Source organism: Acipenser ruthenus, chromosome 15 (assembly GCF_902713425.1).
Source record: "Acipenser ruthenus chromosome 15, fAciRut3.2 maternal haplotype, whole genome shotgun sequence".
NCBI classification, from domain to species: Eukaryota; Metazoa; Chordata; class Actinopteri; order Acipenseriformes; family Acipenseridae; genus Acipenser; species Acipenser ruthenus.
Genome location: NC_081203.1, coordinates 1,042,409 through 1,061,622, shown reverse-complemented (window position 1 = coordinate 1,061,622; position 19,214 = coordinate 1,042,409). Strand labels below are relative to the sequence as shown.

The 19,214-nt window shown below is 38.9% G+C and overlaps 1 protein-coding gene across 1 annotated transcript in view; it reads left to right on the top strand.

Moving 5' to 3' along the window:
* The first annotated feature begins 18,547 nt into the window (after window positions 1-18,547).
* Window positions 18,548-19,214, top strand: part of LOC117973966 (tenascin-like) — a 47,742-nt gene continuing 47,075 nt past the window's right edge. Inside the window, 1 exon segment of the mRNA XM_058986732.1 lies at window positions 18,548-18,952. The gene's annotated coding sequence lies outside the window, so the exon portion shown is untranslated.

Here is a 19,214-nt window from a genome sequence, read left to right as displayed (position 1 = left end):
TACTAGCAATGTAATCACTGGTCCTCCTTTATCTTCTGTTGAAGATCTCGCTGTAAAAAATGTATATAATAAATGTGATCATTGTGAATATTAACCAAAAAACGACAAGACAAAAATATTGTTCTTAGTATGCATAATAACATAGATTGTTATTATAGTGCCGAACTTGTCAACCTACTGAAGTTAAACACAATCACTGGTGTGTATGAAGGATGGTTGCAAGGGAGGTCCAAGTTACCTCTAAGCCTATTACTTTAAATTATGAAATAGCTGTATGGGAGAAGCAATTTGCTTCGTAACATTTATGGATAGTCTGACAGTTTTAAATGCCCTATAAGTACAATATGATTTCATCATGCTCTAATCTGTTTGGAAAATGTAAATTTCCGCCCCTTCTGTGCTGCGTATCACCAAAGGTAAGGGGCCTCACAGTTATGCTATTATGAAACAGGAACTACTGTCTGTCATGTTGTGTTTTTGCAGTACAGGGGACCTCTGTAGGGAATATGATTTATAGTCTACCTGAGATGCAAAATGTGGTTCCCCTGATTAGATCTGAGGTTGTGAACTTGACTTATTTTTTGCACGGTTGTTTATTTGTAAAAAAAAAAAAAAAAAAATTGCCAGTACAGTGTGTCGTTTGCTACTAATTTGGTATTTAACTTTATAATCATGTTTGAAAGATCTGCTAAATGCTAATCTCATTAATCCTCTGTGTGTGTTTTTTTTTTTTTTTTACTTGGTTCACAATCTGCACTGAGTCTTCAATTAGGACATCTGAGAAGTCTGATTACATTAACCACCTGAAGTTAAGTCTTCCTAAGGCTTAGAGTGGAAGAGCAGTCTGTCCTGCCTCCTGCAAACTTTACATTGTGGTTATCAGTAATATCTATATATCTATATATATATATATATATATATATATATATATATATATATATATATATATATATATAGTAAAGTTGACTCACACTGGACAGAATTGCTTACAGCAGTTTATCCATAACTTCACTCCACAAGTGTTAAGAGGAAGGAAGGTACACTTCTTGACTTTACTCGACTCACAGTCTCTTATAGTTTCACTTTACAGGAGTTTCCCAAACTTACTTCTTCATTGCATCACTAGATTACAGACCTGTATTAAAAAACCATGACCACTTTGAAGAACCTCCATGTACTGTAATATACACTAATCTCTAAGTATAGGGATTCCCTGTCTACTGTCGCCATAGGTAAATCAATGGTTGATGAATATCACTTCTGAATTGTGGATAGAGTTAAAAAAAAACAAAACAAACAAAAAAAGCAACATACTGTAAACCTCCTGGACTGAATTAAGAATTGTCTCATGGATGTCTTCCATCTGTGTTTTCCTTATTTCGTGCCAAAAAATTAATAACGCAGTACTGTTTAAAACATTACAAAAATCCATCAAAATTAAGATGTCAGAAAAGTAATAACCCCATAAATATTTGTAGAAGAGAACTTCACCCCCCCCCCCCCTCACCCCCCTCTCATGTGGGAGGGCCTCCTTGTAAATCTCCTTGATATTTCATTGCATGAACGAACATTCGTGTACTTGAGGTTGTAGCCCATGCAGGTACTCTGAAAAGTATGGTTTTGGATACAGATGTCATAGATGTATGTGATTACCAAAGATCTATTTTGTGTGGTTGTTGCTCTTGTTGTTTTCTGATGAAAAGTCTGAAGTCTCTGTAGAAAACCATACCATATGTGTTAATACTGAACGCCCTCACTAATGCAACCACAGTGGCAAAGTAGCGTTACTACAGAGTCAGGGAAGTGGCAGTGTAGGAGACAGGGATCGCAAGAAATTGTAGCCGACTACGGCAATGCATCGCATGAGGAGATCCAGAATAGCCTGGTAGAATGGTAGTAGCCTGTTCATATTTGAAAATACCAATGGTACCGCAAATGTTTATTATGAAAAAAACCTGACCTAAACCAGGTTTTAAAAAGCAGAATTCACCGCCAGCACTGTAAATCCCAAGTGACTCAACCAAGATGAGTCAGATGCTTACTATTTGTTTGTTGAGTATTTATGAATTTTCAAACGTACAGCCATCTGTTTTGCATACAGTCCTGTTAATGTCTGGATTTGAAGTCTACGTGCAACGGAACACTTTCAAAAACAATGCCTGTTGCTAAGGAATCGCAGCGTTATAACCGAATGATGAAACTACATAACTGCTTATAATTAACGGATCACTTTAACTTGACATGTTACGCTACCATATTCAGTAACATTATGTTTTTTACCAAAAGGAAAGTTTTGATCTCCAAATTACTGTACACACCAGACCCACTAGATCTAAACATATACAGCCATTCTCTTTAAAGCATTCCATATGGAAATTAAGAACTTTTTTTTCTTTATAAGTTTGAGCCCTACCATTGGGATATTATTACAATAGCAGCAGTGTATTACCCTGAAGATGGGGCCATTCTAGCGCAATGCCTCTGATAGGGATGTGATACTCTAGTACTGCATGTGCTACCTCTGTGGTAGCATTCTTTCAATGTATCATCCTTGCCTTTCTGCTACCATTGCCACATAGACCAGATTTATTACATCGCCATTCCAGTGCCAGATGTATTACACTGCCATTGCAGTGCCACAGTCTTTGCCATTGAAAAACTGTTGCAGTTAAAGCAGTGGTTTATTGAATGAAAATATTTATAGTCTTTTTTTTCCTCCATAAAAAATACAGCATTACAGCATAGGACTGTTATTCTTGGAAAAGTTGGATTTTTCTTTAGACAAGCTGGAGGCTTTAGTGAAACCGTACAGGAACTAAAAGGAGCTGACAGGCAGTCTGCGGAGGCAAAGACGATAAAACACAGCGATTGTAAAAAATTGTTTTAGAAGTAGAGTAAGAATAAAACCCCAGGTGGAGTTCAGGAGAGTTTATTATTTATTATTATTTATTTCTTAGCAGACGCAACCTTATCCAGTTTATGAACTGGTTATCTCGAATTCTGCTGTTGCAGTAATAATACAAGCAGACGATGTGACCGGGACTATGTTGTAAAAGAGATCCTTTATTTAACCAGGAAAAAACCTATTGAGACCGAGGCCACTTTTAGTGTCCTGGCAAGATGACCAGAAACAGACAGCGGCCATTTCACATTGTTAAAAACAACAACATCACTCTAAACAACACCAGCAGATATTCATTCTGGGATCAGAATTATCGCAGTGTAAATGTTTCTGTGTGTTTCTACTCTAGACATTGTTCTGTGTTTAGCAGCACACTTATAAATTGCTCCTTTTTAAAGTTATATTGATGTTAGACCGATATATTGAAATGGCAAGGGAGGTTTTTCATATCAAAGATCTTAATAGTCTTTTAATATTCTAATCTTCTGTTTTCCATGATGCTTTAAAAAGAGCCTGGTATTCAGAAATGTAGTTTATCATGCAACTCACTTCAGTGGTACTCTGTGTTTCGTCCGACATGTTGATTCTGTGTGACAGTATCAAAGGGGTTAGCTAATTTCTTTTGTTACCTTTTCTTTTTACAATCAACCTCTTTGAAAGTGGTCGCTGAGACACGGCCCCTGGATGTTGTTTTCATCTGGATTTCACGCTGTTCACTTCATCTGTCGCTTGATGATTTAGTTTTAAAACGTTTCTTTTCCTTCATCATGTTTGAATTAAATTCGCTTCAAATCATTAGAATTGCCTTTTTTTGTTGCTGTCGTTTGTCTTTCATTGTCATTTGTGATGGAAGTCATGGTGCTTTTCAAACGCTGAGTGTGTGGTTGTCTCTCACTTCCAGAGAAATAAACAACTGGAACGCCACCAATTTAGGGATCCTGACAACATGGGAATGGCAGTCTGTGGTTAGCTTGCCCATAATGACAAAACCAATGCTTCTTTGTTAAAGTGTAATCTTGGCTTTGCACGGTGGATCAGAGATTTGAAGCCAGTTTACTGGAACACATGAGGGAGAGATCTTTTGAAGGTTCAGTATGCAAACCGTGTACTTTCATGACAAGAAGGAGAAGTCTTAAAGTAAATTACAGAACTTCATGCAAAGAAGGCCAAATGACATTTCAGAGATTAAGCAAATTAAACTAAAATCAGAACAATATCTGACCTCCTCCTTCCTGGAAACTAAGTTGCATCTTGATTGTTTTATTCCATTGCAATTGCACTAGCTTCAAAGCAGGGCCGTCGGCGAATGCTTTAAAGATTCCTTTTTATTTGTTCTGCTCCTTCTTTCCAATTGAAATGTATCAGTGTGTCCGCAGCGATGACAGCAAGCGCTTGTGGTTACACATGCAGCCAGTCAATGCTTTCAGATCTGCACTTACAGATTTACACTCATTGCTCTGGATTGCTGTAAACCACACAGATCCATCTCTGTGCAAAGTCAGATTTGATGGCAGATATACAGGAGAAAATGATAAACCAGGGAAAAATGACTCAGGGCAGGCAGCCCAATTCTGCTGAATCCACAGAGAATGCTCCCTAGTCTGACCAGATGTGTAAATATATCAAGATCTCCCCCGGAGGAATCATTATAAAATAGGTGTGGAATTCCATCAGGAATGGGGGTGGACAGGTGGACGGTGGACAGTGGACAATTGACAGGGGGGGGGCATTTTATCCTTTGCTCCCTAGAAACCACTATAACACAAGACTTGACACAATTTTTCAGGTTTGATGCATTTCATACAAAAAGAAATACCTGCCAGTGACCTGCCAGCTTCATTCGGTGACCGACCTGCTCTTATATGTTATAATCCACTCCCCAAGGCTTAAGAAGTTAGTTTTATAGTGAAAACAAAGCTGCTGGTGCCTATGTTAACATCGAAACGGCAGTGTGTCCCAATGCTACTGCTTTTTAAATAATCTTTGCATACTTGAACAGACTCTGACAGAGACAGACTTGCAGTAATATAGCAGATACAAATTCAGAAAAGTTATGAAACATTTACTTGTTAGCTTAAGGTTTTCTTTTCTAATATAATAAATGTTTCTTTTCATAACATTTGCGGCAAATACATTATTAAGTTGACAGCTTATTTAGTTCTGCTGCTATGTAATTTAAATAAGACTATTTGTCTTTTTTTAAAGTTAGCTGAGCATTCCCAAAAATAATACAAATATTAAAATCTAACATAAAAAAAGAGTCTACAGACTGTAGCATTAATATCGTAATTTCAGTGTTGATTTCATGCATTGGGCCGTGTGATCCAACACATGCTGTTTTATAATATATAAATAAAGAATTATTAAATGTAACATTTTCTGCATGCATTGATGCTTGTCGCCATTTGGCTCAAGTGATTATAATGTAACACAGATACCTTGGTTTATGTTTCATTACCAGCTTTGGGAATGGAAAATGCCCAGTTATATAAAGATTGGCTTCATATGTTTACCTATATTGCCGGTACAGTATATGTATTTCTCCAAATTAAATAGCAGAGGCTGAATCATAGCGAATGCTATGTGTTAAAACCACAATAAAATGTGGTGAAAACTGGGTGGAAAATGTCATTTTAGAACAAGTTTGCTTCCCGTATATATTTTTTATTCCATTTTAGAATGTTGGTATAAAGATTCTTTTCCTGTAATTTTCAGTGTTGGGTTTTTCAGTGTGCTGGGACAGTGAACAGTAGGTGCTAAATAAGTGTGAAATAGTCGCGGGGCCCAATTTGGATCACAGGGAAAGCACTAATGCTATTGCAAATGTAATTAGTGCCTGATTTTGAGCTGCTACTGAGTTTGCTCTGTGAAGTGATTTTGGTACCAGGCTTCGCAGAGTTTTTCTGCCTGCACTATTGCGTATAGCGTTGCAAAATTCTGTGTTTATCAAAAATTGGGCCACAGGGTCTCTTCAATTCATCCAAACAAAGCGCATCTAAATACAGCCTTCTTTAAAATCACTTTACATGTGTTTACAGAAAAAAATGCACATCAAAGGATTTTTTTTTTCTTATGGTGCGTTGTTTATGAAAAATATAACATTCTGTAGTTTCGTCTAATATGCATTGGCCAGTCTTCCTCTTTGTCTTGTTTTGTACTCTCTGTGTCAACAGTGAAATATTAAAGTCTTTGGGTAGGAAACTTGTTTTTTTTTTTTCTTAATTGCTACACGTTTGCAATCTGTTTTCCATTCCAACCAAAAAAACAAAAAAAAACTGCAGGAATTTATCTTGAAAACATTTAGAACCGAACGCGTAGCCAACCACCAATCCAATTAAAATCATAAATACTGTGTGTATTTCCACTTTAAACGCCGAATGGGGGAAATCGTTCCAGAGTTTCTGGTTGATTTTTCTTCATAACTGATGTGGACTCAAGTGGAGTTGGAGATGCTTTGGATCTTAATTAGGCAAAGCTAAGCTCATGCATTCCATCTAATAGGAGGTCACGCCTGAATGCTCCTCACCCCACATGGGCCAGATGGTGTAAACCTGTACCAGTGGCTTATTAAAGGTTTATTAAACCAGCATCCGGCAAGCTGACTTCTTAAGATTTATTACATCATTGCAGAGTCTTGTGTCTCTCAATTGAGTGTCCGCTTAAGAAGTTTACTGTGGTATGCAGTGAAATATTGATCAGTCACAGATAAACTGAATACATTGAAAAAGATTTCCAGCCTAAGCCTCTGTCTTTGAATTTAAGTTTAATTTAGTATTTCTAAATTTAAATTTAGTACTATTGAGTAATGTTTAATAGTTATGGATGATAAATTACATATAAGTACAGTAAGGAATGGTTAAAAAAAAAAAAAAAATTGTAAATTGAACTATATAAATGTGCAGTGGACCAGTTTGCACTGCACAACAGTGGTAACAGTAATCAAGAGTGAAGTATGCTGTTTTAACTTCAATCAAAGTTATGGTCTCTTTTCACTGTTATTTACAGTGTAAATGAACGCATGTTTTTAATTTTCTCAAGTACGGGGGACTATCCATCCTTTGGATGTGTAAACGTAGGAGTTTGAAGATCACGTCTGCTTTCTGCTTTGTGGAGACAAGAGGTTCTTTGTTATGCTTTTCGTGGAAGAGCAGGGTTGTCTTAATACCAGGATAGCTTCATTCCCTGCTCTTGTCTCCCCGCACTTGGCACTCCACTAGGCGTTGGTATCCTGTGCTGCTGCTCTCCAGCAGGGACATTCCCATATTTGTTCATGTTTAATTTCTGAAGGCCAGGGTGCTCTGCTTAATGTCCTGAGCGCAGGAGGATCACAAACGCAGGAACTCACTTTCTCTTACGTAGGAGATTTCTTTCTCTCTTTTATTGGCGATGGTAGCTTTTCCTCCTGGCCGTGCATTCCTGGCGTGTCATCCCCTCCTACATCCTGGACTGTGCTGTTCTACTGCAGCTGTTACTCTTCAGGATGGTTTTCCAAGCATGCCTGGTGCCATCGTCACTGCTTGGAAGGAAAGCAGTGCAGCGGAAGACTTCCTCGATGATGTCATTCTGATAGAACAGGAGTTTATGCAGAAAGGCCTGCATCAGCGGAAGGACGGCGTTAGGGCGTTTGTTAAGATTCTCGTCAGAATATGTTTGATGTCGTCTTGGATCAGGCGTGATGCCTGTCATTATACCCTCCTGATATGTCTTGAGTTGTCTTTACCTGGGCAGCAGTGTGGAGTAGTGGTTAGTGCTCTGGACTCCTGACGGGGGGGTTGTGGGTTCAATCCCCAGTGGGGGACACTGCTGTTGTACCCTTGAGCAAGGTGCTTTACCTAGATTGCTCCAGTAAAAACCCAACTGTATAAATGGGTAATTGTATGTAAAAATAATGTGATATCTGTATAATGTGAAATAATGTATAATGTGATATCTTGTAACAATTGTAAGTCACCCTGGATAAGGGCGTCTGCTAAGAAATTAATAATAATAACAATAATAATAATAATAATAATAATAATAATAATAATAATAATAATAATAATAATAATAATAATAATAAAGAAAGGTCCCGTCTGCTTAGTCAAAACGTGTGCTGCAAACTTGTATTGTGATGTCGCAGTTTCCCTGTGATTTTCTGCATTGAATTTGAATTGTTACTGACGTTACTTAAATGCCTGGGCTAAGTTCTCCTGCATGATCATATACACAGCCTGTAAAACTAGACATCGGGAGTATGTGTGTACTGTAAACGCATCTGAACCGTGAGTCCACCGGACAAGAGGGAGCAGTAATGCTTGACGTTGCCATCTAGTGTGAGCTAAGGAAAGTACAGCTGTGTACACTGCGATTTCATTAAGCACTTGTGCTACATTCTTTATAGGAATGCATTGAATGAAAGGATCAAAGCAGAGCAGACTGGGGTATTGTTTCCCCTATGAAAAGGTGATCAAGTGTCTGGTGCTCTCCTGGATCATGCTTGTGAGTGTAGCGCTATACCCTGCCCTGTCCGCGCTGGTTCAGTGATACAGACGGTGCTGCTGAAGATGAAAGGTAAAGAGATATGGGTCAGCAGCTGGAGAGATAAGCACGCTGGTGAGAGCACACAGGAAGCGTTTTAAGAGAACGATGAGAAACTGATAGCCTTGGATACCGGGTTTCAAGCAAGTTTGTCTCCCTTTTCATCTAAAATTAGAAGCAGTTAGAAACGTTTTGTCTTGCTTTCCTCGCTAGTTTATTAAAGTAAGGAGAGTAAGTTAGTTACCATTACGAGAAGTCATTCGTTTTTTCGATAAGACTTTACATTAAGTGTCTCTAATTACTGTGTAGTTTTTTAAATTTTTTATTAAAGCAACATAATAGCACCTTGCTGTTGGTAGATCATTCTGAAACGGACACAGCCATGGCAGGGAGGAAAAAGAAACCGAGGATTTCTGGAAAATTGAGAGCTGTCATGGGGTTTCCATTGGAAGAGGTTTTAGAAAACTTCCATCTGGTTCATTGTTTTCCCCTTGGGCTCACAGTCCTCGTTGTCAAGGCTACTGAGCCACACCTGAAGGTAGGAAGCGGAGCTGGTCCGGCCCTCAAGGGACCAGGGCAGGAGGTTTTCCTTTCAACATTGATACGAGAACTGAGCCAGTTTGTCTGATGGACCTCAGATCCTCCCCTTCTTGAATTGATTCCTCCCTTTCAGGTCTCTTTTAAAAGTTCAGACAGGAGCTGCGGTCAGTCACTTGTGGTTTATACAGCAAGCAACAGAACAGGTCAGAAAGTAAGGAGCTCTGAGGAACCGCTGATCTACAGGCTATTCCAGAGGCACTCGGACTGACAGGTATTCTGAGCTGTAGACAGTGCATATCAGCGATTACAGAAATATGTTACAAGCTTCGTTGATTTACTGCCACGGTAACTCAGTCATGCTACAGACTAAATAGGTATAGCACAGGCGGATGCAGAGCAAGAAAATAGAAACCCTTGCCTCAGCATTGTCCAATGGACAGCCAGGAAGGCACTAATTGATGGCAAAATGTCACATTCTTTTTTTCATACATTTATCATCAATGTTGCATAACCTGGAGAATCAGTACGCCTGCTTTTTTTGAGTAGGGATATGATTAATAGACACTGTTTCTCAGGATTCAAATGATTTCTTAGACTGAGATCCTCTGATCTTCTAATATGAATATAGACCAAAGAACACCAGGCTGGCTCACTCCTCGTGTTTGCGGTTCAGTTTGGGTATTATATTTTGAGTGGTGTCTACTTTCTGGAATTCTTCTGACCTTCTCTCAACCTTGGTCGCCCTGGCATATATGTTGTGTTACACATACTGTCAGTCACAGCTGTTTGGGATTTGCATTCTTATAACAAGCCTTGTTAAATACATTGCATAAAGAATATGCATTTAAAAAAAAAAAAAAAACTATCCCTTTTGTACACATGCTTCTAAAACTAACCACTTTCAACACTGTATCCAAAGGGGTTTATATTAGATGTGGAAATTATTTTTAAAAAAAACTGTCTCTCATATGCTTTTCAGCTATTTCTAGTAGGCTTCTTTCATGCAAGATATGAAACAAATGTGTAGGAGAAGTAATACCATAATATGCCTCTAATGATACTTTGAGGTTTATTTTATAAGCCCTGCATTGTCGCTGGGTGACCTGGGTATAAACTACAGTCATTAGCAGGTTTATTACTAGGAACTGGAAGCACAATACTGTGGCATCTGATTGTTATGCATCTATATAGAGCACTGGGCTGTGACCATGCAAGCTTCTGCTCTGTATTCAATTAGAGGGGTTTTCTTTAAAGGAAAGGAAATCTCCTTGACAAGCTTGTTTATGTTACTTGTTTTAGTATTACACAGTGTGTTTAGGATATCCATCTGATTGCTAACTAAAGGATTCATGTTGGATCTTTCTTTCCCCGTGGAGTTGCTTCATCTGTTGGGCTTCGGCACTTTGAATTCCATTTCCTATCGCAATTTGTGTTATTTTGGTATGTTTTTTGTTTTGTTTTGTTTGTTTTTTGCTGTGCACTTTACAACCAGTTTGTGGGTGGTTTACATCTTGGTAAATTACAACTGCACATTGCAAACACACACACATTCCCAACATCAATCAGGCCTCCTCTGTTTATGCAAGGATCCGATGGTTTGATATCTGGGCTATGAGTGATTTGGCAGCCTGCGAGTGTGTAGCCTTCTCCTGGAATAATGCCTCTCACCTCATCCCCGAGGAATGAGATCCTTTGGCCTCGTGGTCTTGCTGTATTCCAAGTAAATTGTGGCACAAACACAGAGATGACATCAGAACTAGGACGAGGGTCTGAGAGGAAGTGGAGACAGACAGACAGGGATTACACTGCCCAAGAGAAAGCTCTGGTCTTGAGTTTAGAATCCTGGATAGTCAATGCTGGTTGGGAGAGGAAATTTAAGATAAAGGGGGCTCCTCCTGTATATGTTGGGCATCATTGAGCTGTGTTTCCACTATAGTTGTTGTGGGGTCTTGGTGACATAGTTGGAAATAACCTTGCTTTATCAAAGCTCCTTAAAGATGTTTCAGTAGGAAAAAAAAAAAGTCTGTACTCAAAAATGAAAGAGATCTGTCCCCAACAAAACCGCCATTGCTTCCAGACAGTTCATGAAAACGATTGCTTCTGATTTTGGCAGGAGTTTGCAAAAGCGATAGAAGCGACATGTGAAAAATACATTCACAGGACAGTCATGTATTTACTAGAACCAGTGGTGTGATATAAGGTTAGGGCTAGGGTTAGGGTTAGGTTACACCGCCCTGCTGTTTAGTTTTTCCAGGAACCCTCATTTCACAAATACATCCATGGTAACAGCAATGCAATGACCCAGGTCACGACCTCCCCTGTTCTGAAGCACCTCACTGATATGTCAACCACCAGACCACTGGGTTACTGGTGTGTTCAGCTTTGGCATTTAACTTTTCCCAACCCATCTCTATGTGCCAGGGAATGCATTAAAGAGCACAAAGAAATGGGTTATTAATCCCGTCTGACGAGGAGTCCCAAAGGTGTAGCACTGGTGATCTGATAACACTGCTCTGGGATGAACCTGTCATTTCTGCTTCTTTGAAAAAAAAAAAAAATAGAAAAAATAAGCTCTAGCCACTTTCTTGATTGAGAATGTGATTTCGGCATTGCCACGGCAGCCTTCTCAAACAGCAGATAAAAAAGAAATTAAATTGCTGCAGACTTAAAATGTCACCAGTCCTGTCGTTTTATTACAGGGGCGATCCATAACTGAAATTGGATTTCTTATGAAGTATACGCCTCGATGCGTTACCGTCATTATTAACATTCTTGCTCGCTTCTCTTCCCTGTAACAAGGATTTGTAATTTCAGTGTTTTTTTTTTGTTTTTTATAGCAGATTCAAAAACAATAAGAACTAAGAGACTGGCAAAAAAATATCTTTTTGTTTTTATAAGTAAAAGAAAATCTCCAAGACATGAGGACTCAGACAGTTTGAGAAAACAGTTGAGAAAGCGACCAGAAAAAAAATACTACTACTTATAATAATAATAATAACAACACTAATGTAAATACAGTTTGCTTGTATAAACAGCCTATAAAACGATCTGTATCACAAAGGTTTCCACAACAAACAGAATTATTTTTATATGATGTCTCATCAGTAGAGTTCAGATGCTGCTTAGGTCAGCATTAAAAAAAAAAAAGTATTTAGCGCTGGCAGTGGCAGCACAAAGGATCTGTTTGTTTTTTTTATTCCTCCCTGGAGATTAAAAGCTTTTAAATAACACTCTGAAGGCCTTTCATTTCTTCAGCAGGTACCTGGGACCACGCCCAGACTGTGCATACAGTGTATGTTTAGCTTTGTAAGGCAAATTAAAAGGAGGACTGCTTGACACCTTCAATCTTATTAACACCTGTGTTGTTATTGGAGACCACTGATTTACACTGGATCCTTTTTTTTTTCTTTTTTACAGTTTACCTCTGTTTGTCAGATTGTACCCATGGTGATACGCGTCTGTTTATTCTAGACCCGGTATTAAATGCAGTAAAAACAGAACCCCCTATCTGTATCATGATGGTATTATCCCTGTTCCAGAGACACCCTTATGGGGGAAGCATATTCTAGGAAATATATTCCACTTTACTTTGCAATATACAGGTATTGCAATATTTTTCATATTAGCAAGTATTTTAATTATTTTTCTTAATGTGTGTTGTTTTGCTGTCATCTGTAGTAATTCAACTCAATTCCCAGTGGCCCGCTGAAGCTCCTGAATCAAGCCCTTTTTATTTAACCACGAGTCAGAACTGTAGTTATTTTCACAGGAAGAGCATACCACTGCAGAGGTCTGTTATTAGTCACTCATGGAGAAAAACACACAGATTTGGTTATGTGTGCATCATTGAGGTCTGTTTGTTTGCGGTATGAATTCGACATGGATAAAGGATACAGAGTGCTGCCTAAATATTTATGCACGACTGTTTAAAAGATCCCTTAATACAGCATGATGTAATGGTATGAAAATAAATTGTTGGCCTCACTTGGCTCCCTTTTAATCAAACGAAATCCTCTGGCTCTTGGAAACCCAAAGCCTTTTGATGAGAGAAAATCGCTGGTTTTATCGTTTTGTTGTTACTGTTGCATTGCAACGCTGTGCTGTTTGCAGGCTGCGCTTTTGCAGTTAAACTAATTGTTATGTGGGATATGTTTCTGGGTAATCATTCAGCTGGGGCTTCATACACAATTCTGTTTCACAAATGACAAAAATCTAAGAACAGGACAGTTCTATAACACTTCTCGTGCATGGTTTGTAGTGAGACTGGCATAGATCTGAGCATCTTCTTACAGGACCTGTCTGTGACAATCCCCAGCATGCATGTGTTAACAATGCTAATTCATATGCACAAGCAACGGCACAGAGACATTTATAGGAGGGATAAAAGGTGCCGGTCATAATTTCACTGCAAAACTGGGAAGGCTTCCACTGTCTTTTTCAGGTCATCTGTTCAGAATAAAAGGCTCAATGTGTGTGTGGTCTAGGTGGCTCTCCATAGGGTAGTGGATCTACAGCAATCCCTGGGCAGACAGGGCAATCCTAATGCAGCTAATTAGTCGTTGTTATTTGGGGGTGCGGGGGAGGGGGAGTAATAGTTTTTTTCCTTGCAGACAACGTAACACCGCATGCAGAATTTAAAAGTGTGGAGATCTCCAGTGTTTTCCTTTTAACCAGCATTGACCAGCTTTTTCTTTGCTGAAATTGGGCTTTTGGAATAAGAAGCCAGTCATTTTGAACAGTTGTTTTTAGCACATCCCTTTTGACACGAGGCTTATCTCTGAATACATTGCAAGTATATGAGAGACGAAAGAGAAACATCAGAATAAACCAAAGCATTTGTCGTATATTTTGTACGATGTGTGTTCTGCAAATAATTGTGCAAATGATTAACACCTAGACATTCTCAATCTGGCACAGCAGCCAATGCCCAGAGATTCAGATTTGCATATATTCCATATCCATGGCTCAGGTTACCAGCTTTGTTTCTTTTGTGAAATTCCACCTGGTCTCATTCCATTTGTGGCAAGCTAGGACTGGGATCTGTGCAGCTGGGGCTAAACAATACATTGCCAGCTTACATTCCTGGGGTCACAGAATGCAGACGTCCTTAAATCACTAATCTAAGACCAGGCTCAGCTCCCTGTGCTTTGATCCGAGAGATTCTGTTTTGAGCAGAAATCCAGTTTACATGCATGTGATTCCTGGTAGGCTGCACATACATACTAGTGGTAAAATGAGATTAGTGATACTGTATCTAGAATAAAGCATGCCGTAGAACTCAAGTAGCAGGCAGTGTCGTTACAGATTCAGACCCATCGCAAGTGAAATGAGGTTAAAAGTTCTATAACCACACTGAGCTTTACTCTTTTGCTTAGTGGTTAAGATGCTCATTTGTGGGCATGAGTTCTCACCCAGCCTCCATCTTGTCCATACTTTCACTGTTACTCAACATCAGGAGGGAAAGAGATTTTATTTAGCCACCGAAAGTCTGCAATCCTGCAAGTCTGCAAGTCTGACACTTAGGATGGCCAGCATGCTGCATGCTGGGGCCGTCTGTCTAACAGCTGTTCCGACACTGAAGAATGTTTCAGAACGGTGGTCTTCTAAGAACAGGGCGCAAGTTCAATGCAGGAACCCTGTGAACCCCCAGGTGTTGGGGAAGGGGGCAGTATTTCAACCGGCTTCAGAATTTCAGCTGTTTCTCGTGCAGGCAAGACAACATTGATTTTGATGTAAAAATATTTGGTTTTGTGGAGTAAGTGCATTCCACCCTGGGCTGCCTCATTTATCAATGCACTCTTTTACATGATAATACCTGAGCCAGATTAGCTTGCAGAACTTCTTCTCCTTTAAGCTCTGTGTTTGCCTGCAAACCGAGAGATAATGTTTTTTTTTTTTTTTAACATGCAAATTTCTATTAAATGTATTCATATATTAATGTATTAATTTGTAAATCTGCAGGGGGAATGGAGGGCACTTTCTTCACGCAATGGGGGGTGTGGTAGGGGGGGCGGGGAATGGTACCATTCCATTCCACACCAGTGCCCCATGGTGGTTATCACACCACAACACATTGTGCTTGAACCCATGCCACGCTTTGGTTTGGTGGGGCAGCCTTTGCGTTCGGGATCCCTCTCCGCACATCACTGGCCGTGCTGCTGCATGATGCATGCAGGGCAATACAAATCCACAGCAGGCTGGCAGCGTTACCTGCTAATTTATTTTGAATGAGGTAAACATGGTTTCTAGGTCAATTCCTCTCCCTGTGTCTGTCAGGACTCATCCATCCTTGCTTTTCTTTGTGCACACTTGGCAAGCGCGATCGCTCCAAGGCACAAGGCAGATAATCAGTTCTCTTTGCCTCAATCATGTCTTTGGAGAGAGCCTGGCTACTGCTTTGCACTGTCTCTCTCTCTCTTTCTCTCTCTCTCTCTCTCTCTCTCTCTCTCTCTCTCTCTCTCTCTCCGCTCTTTCTCTCCTTGTAAATTAATTCAGTGAACAGGATAGTAGAGGTACTCCGGTATAACATTTTGCCACAGTATTTTTGCAGTATTTTTGCATGCTTTTCCCATGGCTGTACTATGCATTTACTACCATAGTTTATCCTGGTTTGCCACGTCAATTAATATGCTTACCATACCTTGCTAATCTGTACAATGCTTAGCTATGCTTTACCACGCTTTCACTGTATTACATTTTGCTATGCTTTTACTAGGGGAAACTTTAATAAGGGTAAATATAGGAGGCAGTGTGGTCCACTGGTTAAAGAAACCGGCTTGTAATCAAGAGGTTTCCGGTTCAAATCCCACCTCAGCCACTGACTCATTGTGTGACCCTGAGCAAGTCACTTAACCTCCTTGTGCTCCGTCTTTCGGGTGAGATGTAATTGTAAGTGACTCTGCAGCTGATGCATAGTTCATACACCCTAGTCTCTGTAAGTCGCCTCAGATAAAGGCGTCTTCTAAATAAACAAGTAATAATAAATATTAAGAATGATTGATTGAATTAATATAAAAAAATACATGTATATTTTCTTTTCTTTTCTTTTTTTTTTTTTTACTTATGTCAAGGTTAAATTTAGTGTCGTTCCCTAATAAATGGTCCTGTACTTTAAATAAATCAAAGCTCCAATGTAAATGACAGCTGCATGTACATTACATTAGTCCTATAAGTTGAATCTGCTCCTGTCAGTCCTGGTGGTTTGCTGCATTGTGTCAGTGATACAGTGCAGAGGTAGATTTCATACGGAAGAGTAGCCTGTGCTTACATCTGTAGCAGTTCATTGATTTTCACAGAGACAGGCATGCTTTAGTGGAATAAACATGAATCATAAAACAGATGTGCAAACGACCTGGATCCAGTAATTCACAGCCGGAGGGAGTCAGAGAAGCTTCCTTTAAGCTGGATTTTATTGATTCATTCTTACGCTGGACTCTGGACTTTGTTTGTCCTATGGTTTCTTTATTACTCATTTTATTGTCTGCTTATTGGATGTCTGGTCTCCCAGAATCTTGGACTCTAAGGTTACCGTACCGTAGGTAAGGTAGTCCAAGATTATTGTCAAAGAGGATCTTTGAAATCATTAAACTCTTTGACTTTCTCTACACCAGTGTGAACCAGTGCACACATAATGGTGCAGTAAATGCACGGTACTTGAAAGGGTTCAGATACCTGCATTAAATCCAGAGTGTATCGGATTATACCCAAATGCAATCGGAAACGTCTATAGGAGACCAGGAGTGTATGATAAAGCGTTTGATGAAGCTTGGTGCCAAATCAAGACAGTTATCATGTTCACCGTGTAAGTGGAGTGTGACAGACAGACAGACAGACATGATCAGTGCATTATGGTGCATGAGGAGAACCCATAAAAAATGATTTAAAAGAAGTGATATCTGGCATCCGTATTGTACTTAATAGGCGATTGGGATAAGAATCAACTGGAAATGTCATGACATACTGTTCCTTTGTTAAGACTTTTCTTGATTTTTCTGTTTCAATAGAAAGGTTTGTTGGAGAACGGATGGGCGTTTCGGTTTACAAAGAAATCAATCTTTTTTTGATTTACGTTTCCGGGTTGCCATCACTTTTTCCATGCAGGCAGCCTCACCAAACCGGAGGGTTGCGTGCTGAATCTCATCAGGCTCTGTGTTGTCCAGCAGCGTTTGTTTATGATCTTCAGAAAATCGCTCCTCTTTTCCAGTGGTGACTAACCAATCAGTTACTGGAGGAGCTGAAGGGCAGTTACTGGTTACTATGGAGATACAAAACTCTAAATATTATTGTCTTGGCGCCAGATCCCCATTAAATAAATAGTGGATTGTTTTGTGTATACCACACAGCTTCATCCTGTGTCTGATGTAGATGTTAGCAGGTGAAGGTAAAGTCAGACCCCCACTATCAGGGTTCACTGGGCGTTTGTAAACCTAGACTTAAGGCTTCCTTTTGTCAAATGCCATTCTTTTCTGACAAGTTTGTCATTTTTAGTACTTAGTCCTTGTTTTTAGGTGTTTCTTTTTGTAAAACGCTTCAGGATGGCTTTGGCAGTGAAAGGTGCTGTAGAAGTCATGCAAACTCTTCCAAGTGTCTTCGATAGTATAAAAGTTAGATCTGTTTTGAAAAAAAAAAAAAAAAAAAAATCTGTTTTGAAAAATAAGAAGAAAAAGAAAATCAATGAGGTTCTAATATTTTTGTCGTTTTTAAAATGAACTTGCTGTACAAGAAGTTTCATTAGTGTCCTAAAAGTTCAAGTATGCTAATGTAATTATATATTCTCCCCTACAGTTTGCAAATATCACACAGGAGTTCAATAGGCTTGGACAATGAAAGACAAACAATGTATTCAAGGCACAGCATGGCCTTTATAAAACAAACAATACAAACCAGATACACCTGACACGACCTCGAGGCAACAGGCAATATCACATGGGATCGGAATAAAACCATTGGAAAATAAATAAATAAATGCTGCCAAAATATTCTACAAAGATTGATACATTCTGCTGGATTGCTGGCAATACTATAGCATGCTGAAATAAAATAAATATATATATATATATATATATATATATATATATATATATATATATATATATATATATATATATATATACAGTATATAGATATATACACACACACACACACACACACACACACACACACACACACACAATCGTGTATTTATACTGGTCATTGTTTGTTTGGGGGGGGTTGAAACTATGTACCTAGGATCTGAGCATCATTTTTTAATATACTTAATACTAAAATGTTTTATTTTTCTTTAACATTAGAAATATCCAATGAGTGCATGTGACAATCTAGCTGATATCTCGAGAACACACTGGCAGCAGGACAGGTCAGGGGAACAGGGGCTTCTCTAGTCGTCCCCTTTTAGATTGAGTCACACACTCACTCGTAACCCCTTTCAGCCTCACACAGCCGTTTTCTTCCTCAGCCTTAAATGGTATGTTAATGCTTTTTTTATTCTCTGTTCCTCCACCAAAACCCAGCACCACCGAGTGGTGGCGGCTGCTTAAACACACTAGCGGATTGGGAGCGAGTCAGTCCAAAGGCATCCCATTACAGGGACCCTGCCAAACCTGAGTGCTCAGTGAGGAGGAGAGCAGAGGAGAGCAGAGCAGAGGAGGCTGTATAAAAGCACTAAGAATGACTAGAAGCTCACCACATTCTGTCTGCTGTCAAAAGAGAAGGGCTGTCTTTCTCCTCTCCTGCTATTCCCCTGCTCCCTCGCAGCAGCAGCAGCAGCAGCAGATTCAATCCTGCCTGCTTGTCTGGAATCAAACCCAACATTTGAAAAATAAATTTGAGACAATAATTTTATAATATAGGGAGACACTTTTTTTTTTTTTTTATATAGATAAATATTAATAATTGTATTATAAATTGCTTTATTTTTTATTTCCGAAGTGGGTCTATTAAATTTCCACTATAGGATTTTAAATTAAGCAAATCTCTGAATTTCTACAGCTTAAGGTAAGCTAACTTTTTTTTTTTTTTTTAATTCTTTTTAAACTTAAATGGGAGACTGTTTTTTATTTTATTAAAATTTTGTATTATTATCATATTTATAACAGCCTAATAGACATAATACTATGTATTTTACTTTTCAAAAATTATTTCAGTTAATTGTTTTAAAAAATCCACATATTTCTAATCAATATTTGTTATAGTTTTTTTTTTTTTAGTTTTGTTTAAATACTGATGCAGGATAGCTTTTGGAATTTTTTTTTTTTAT